The 4,759-nt window shown below is 52.3% G+C and overlaps 1 protein-coding gene across 3 annotated transcripts in view; it reads left to right on the top strand.

Moving 5' to 3' along the window:
* Window positions 1–696: 696 nt before the first annotated feature.
* Matn2 (matrilin 2) overlaps window positions 697–4,759 on the top strand; it is a 115,701-nt gene continuing 111,638 nt past the window's right edge. For all 3 annotated transcript variants that reach the window (XM_026789780.1, XM_026789779.1, XM_005368141.3), the window contains exon 1: window positions 697–906. The gene's annotated coding sequence lies outside the window, so the exon portion shown is untranslated. The remainder of the gene's footprint in view (window positions 907–4,759) is intronic.

Raw genomic sequence — 4,759 nt, 5'->3', positions numbered from 1 at the left:
TAATCAGCTCGCTTCCCTGCTACTGGTCAGGCCTATTTTGTCTGTCCCTCCAAGGAAGGACGCTGGCTCAGGTAAGGTTCCCCTCACTTAACAAAGTTACAGAAGTCTTGCCCATAATTTCTTTAAGTCTTGCCTGAACTAGACTCTGCCCCTTCAGGGGAGGAACCTTGGCATTCTAATCTCCTTTCCCACCCCAGGGACTGGTCCAAGGCCAGTGGATAGATACTGTTAATGTGAATTGGCACTGGAGGGGCCGCCCCAGACTGCCAAGACAGTTCCTGGCACTCGTCATCTTCAGTCCTCACCACTTCTTTCTTCATCGTCGTGGTCGATGGATGCCTCTAGCCAAAAAAATAGTCTCCAGTTCAGGTTATAGTACCCCTGCTATGACTACTCTTACCAGGAATCCCACCCCCACCCCCGACCAACAAGCTCCTAAAGCCTCCAGTTGCTCCTGCCTCTGGAGACCCATCCATCCCATTCTGGCTGGGGACGCACAGGGGGAGTGAGGTTGCCAGCAGGCAGGGAGCGCGACCACCGTCAGGGTTGGGGGCTGTCTGCAGGGTGGGGCAGCTCTGGCAGCCGCCTCTCCCCGCCTTCCCCATCCCTGAAGAGGACACCCCTCCTTCCGCCCGCCCGCTCCCCACCCTCGCGCGGTACCGCCTCCCCGCGCCGCCCTCGCTCAGAGTCTCTCAGGCAGCCAGCAAGCGCGGGGAGCGCTCTGGGATGGGACTTGCAGGCGGCGGCTCAGGACACGGCTTTGGCGCGGGTTTCTTCGTCGCGTCCTGGGAGCCGTGCTCCAGGAGCGCTGCGGTCGTCAGCGGGGCGAGGCGGCGAACGACCGAGACAGACCCACGCGGCTGCGCCCCTGCCTCGCTTTCCTGGTGCCGGCGGCGGTGGCTGCAGGTGAGCGCGGCGCGCTGCCCCGGGCGCGGACAGACCGACCCACTGACCGACAGACGCACGCACGTGGCGCAGTCGGGGAGCCGCTGTTCATTGGGGAGGGTGGGTGAGGGAGGTGGCACTGCTGGGTCCCCTCAGCCGGGAGAAGTCCCGCCACGCCGCCGGGCCAGGCGCAGGACGCACGGCGCAGCAGAGGTCTCCGAGTGCCCCGCGGGGGCGCTGTACTCCGCCGCAGGGACACACAGACCCTCACCACACCGACTAGGGAATTGGGGACTTGTTGAGCGGTTTTGTAGTGACAGTTCTAATTACCAGGTAGAAAATAACTCGGTTCCCCTTGTAGACTGTTATCGCAAGGCCAGGGTCGTCTGGGTTTTCTTTGCGTTCTCTGTAATTGCTCCGACTTCCTTGCATTGCAGAAGAGGGATAGGAAGAGGGCATTTTGTGGTAGTTGCTGGAAACCTGGAGAACAGTTTGGGGAGAGGACAGGAAAATATGGAGACAGCCCTTGGTAAGGGATTGGGTGTCCTGGGAGATGTCCTGGGAGATGCTCAGCTCAGGGACATGCTTCCACTATCCTGAACAAACCCAATTACGAGTCAACAGTGAGAACTGTGGCACTCTCACAACGCATCCGCAGAGTGCACTTCCCATCAGCCTTTGAGGAACGGACAATGAGGCTGGAGAGCCCGAGTGAGGAGCAGATGCTTGGGAACCAGTTCGGCCTCGTTCATACTCCAGCTGCCAAGCTTACAGGCTGGAGTGCTTGGAGATAACCATCAACCGTTTGCTTCGGTTTCTTCACCCATCGTGTGGGGATTATAATCCTGCAGGATTAAATGAGATTCAACAGAAGTCCAGAGAGTAGTTCTACGGTTAGTGAGCTCTGCCGCCCACCTTTCTGGGAAAAGAATAACGTCCCGTGAACAGTGAATTCACGCCCACCCCAACCCCTTTCTAGGGAAATACCTCTTGAGGGATGCACTAAGAAGGCAGGTAGTCTATATGTGTTAGTGGGGTTTTGTGCCAAAGTCCATTCTAGCACCATTGCCCCTGCCTGCTTTCAAAGGGATAGTTTCACAAAGCCAATCTAGATACCAAGGTGGGTTTGCCCCCCAGGAAGTTTTCCTCTAACCTCTGAAGTTTGTTCTCACTGAAGGCTAATTAATGCCTGCAGGTTTTCATTTTTCTGTTTTCCTTCTCTTCCTGCTTTTATTCCAGTCGACAGAACTCACCCTCAATCCCCTATACCACCAGCCAGCTCTTTTCTATAAGCCAGGGTTCTGCAGGTCCTGGCTCTGGAGTCCAGACCCAGGCAGTCAGGAACCGTTAAGCCTGAGGTTCATTGCTGGAGGTACCATAGCATAATAGAAATCTGAGACACCCTTGGATAATTGGTCCTACCAGCTAAGACCACCCTTCTCTGACAGCAGAGGGCTAGTTGAAAGCTTGACATGGTGGCACATGCCTATAAGCTCAGCACTTGAAATGTAGAGAGGTCAGGGGATTGAAAATTCAAGGTCATTTTAGTTAAATAGCAAGTCCAAAGCAAACCTGAACTACAGGAGACCCTTTCTCAAAAAAAAAAAAAAAGGAAAAAAGATAATTGAAATTATGCTTAAGATTTTTGAAAAAGCAAAGAGATATTGCTCTTTGAAAGACAGGGGAGGAATATAAGCCACTGCAGAGTCTGGAAAAAAATATTCGGTTTGCCTAGGAGCAGTTCTCATCGGCAACTATGAGAAGGCACAGAGAGATGTGGGAGTGGGGAAGGAGAGAGGGAGAGAAGGCGTGGTCTCCGGGAGGGAAAGCTGGCTGAGTGGGCAGTGGCTAAGGAGATGCTAGGACTCCATGCTGAGGTGAGAGCTGCCAGGGCAACCAGGGCCTCCCTAGGAGTTCCCCTGGAATTTGCTTGCTGCTTCTGTACCGTATGTAGCCTCCTGTCCTGGGAGTCCTAGCTCTCTGGGGGAAGCTAAGCAGGACTCCCTTCCCTGTTTAATGTGCACAAGACCGTGGGGAGGGCTGACACCCCAGAGAGTGGTGCTCGTAGTGTTGCTCGGAAACAGTGCTGGATGCTCTACCAAGAGTCTGGCCAGCCCTTGGAGCCCGTGAGGTCATCTCTGAATTCGGCAGGACAGTTAAGACAGTTTAGCAGTCACAGTCACCACACCCGGAAGGTGGCTTGGTGGCAGGGCTGGGCTGAGCCCTCAGCCCCTGTCAGTGGTGAAATGACAGTGACCTGGACAGATGAGGGGGCTACAACTCAAAGCACTGTTCTTAATATCTGTCCCAGCTCCTCACGCCTGTAAAGACTTTAAAAGTGCTGTGGGCCCTGTGCCTCAGTTTCCTCATCTGTAAACCAGGAGTAGGAATGCTGGGAAAACTGACCTAGCTTACACACATGGAATGCTTCATGCAGTGGCTGGCTCTGAGCAAATGCTTGGTGCTTACCACCACCTTGGCTTTGGTTAGATCACTCCTCCAGCAGGTGAGAGACGGTCCTAGATAATGTCGTAGGTTCTGTGGATCAAATGTAGTTAATGTGAATCTGTCCAGGACTCTAGGTAGCAGAGTGAGCTGGTTGAAAGTGACAGTTTCACGAAATAGCTGTGCATTCAAAGCAGTGACTAAGCAGGTTCTAAGAGCCCTGGCGGGGAAGCCACTGTTGGAATACTCATTGCCACTTAGGGTTGTTGTAAGAGCTCCCCATGGCCGCTGAAACAAGCCTCCACACGTGTAACGGCTTTCCACTAATTCATTGTCTGGCAGCCCCAGAGCTCAGAAGCTGAAATGGGTTCCCCAGGGGTTAAATGGAAGCACCAGCAGGGCACATTCTTTCTGTCAGCTCCAGGGGAAACGTGGCCCCTTGTGGTTTCTGACTTCTAGAACTTCCTGCACCGTTGGCTCTGAGTCTCTCCTTCCATTTTCAAACGCAAGAAGAGTGTCTTCCAATCTCTCTGTTCTGTCTCACTCAGTCTCTGCATCTCTGTCCTTCCCAGTTAGCCTGTCCCCCTGATACCTCTTTCCCTCTGCCCCTCCCTTCTAATTGCCCTTCTCCCATCACTGTCTCTCAGATTCTTGCGATGACATTGAGCCCATGAGGAAAATGAAGGCTCACTTCATCATCTCAAACATTGGGGCATCAATTTTTGACCTATAGGCCTAAAATCCTAAAATATCAGACAGGTTTTTCTGTGAAGCAGGATTTTTGAAGGACTGTCCTACCTTGTGTTGGCAAAACTTGACAGTCACCTTTCAGGCCTTTGCAGTTTTGGTGTGGCTGCAGGTCAGATCTAGGGCTGTGACTGTGGGGGATGGACAGGAAGACATAAGCATAGGAGACAAACTGTGGGCAGAGACCCAGACTCAGTGTGGGGAGATGCTACCATGTCTATCACAGTGTGGTGATGGGTTTTCCCAAAATGTGATTGCTTGCAAGAGAAGGAACTGACTTGCACATGAGTCCTCGAAGGGAGTTTTGTCAACTATATTTTGAGCCAAGTATTGTTCAAGGAAGTTTGCCAAAATGACCCCAATTGTGGTTGTTTGGGGGTGCTTACAGAAATCAGTTGAGTTTAAAAGTGCCAGGAATTTCCACTTAAAATTCAGTAATTAGTCTTGAGTGTGCAACATTATTATGATAGGAATTGAATAGTGCTTTGTACTGTAAAAGTCAGTTAGACAATATGCACGCGTGTGTGTGTATATGTATGTGTGTGTGAGCCTGGAAGCATGCTTGTGTGTGTGTGTGTACATGGGAGCATGCGTGTGTGTATATGTATGTGTGTGCGAGCATGGAAGCATGCTCGTGTGTGTGTGTGTACATGGGAACATGCGTGTGTGTATATGTATGTGT

This window comes from Microtus ochrogaster, unplaced genomic scaffold (assembly GCF_000317375.1).
Source record: "Microtus ochrogaster isolate Prairie Vole_2 unplaced genomic scaffold, MicOch1.0 UNK29, whole genome shotgun sequence".
Lineage (NCBI taxonomy): Eukaryota > Metazoa > Chordata > Mammalia > Rodentia > Cricetidae > Microtus > Microtus ochrogaster.
This window is presented reverse-complemented; position numbering and strand designations above follow the sequence as displayed.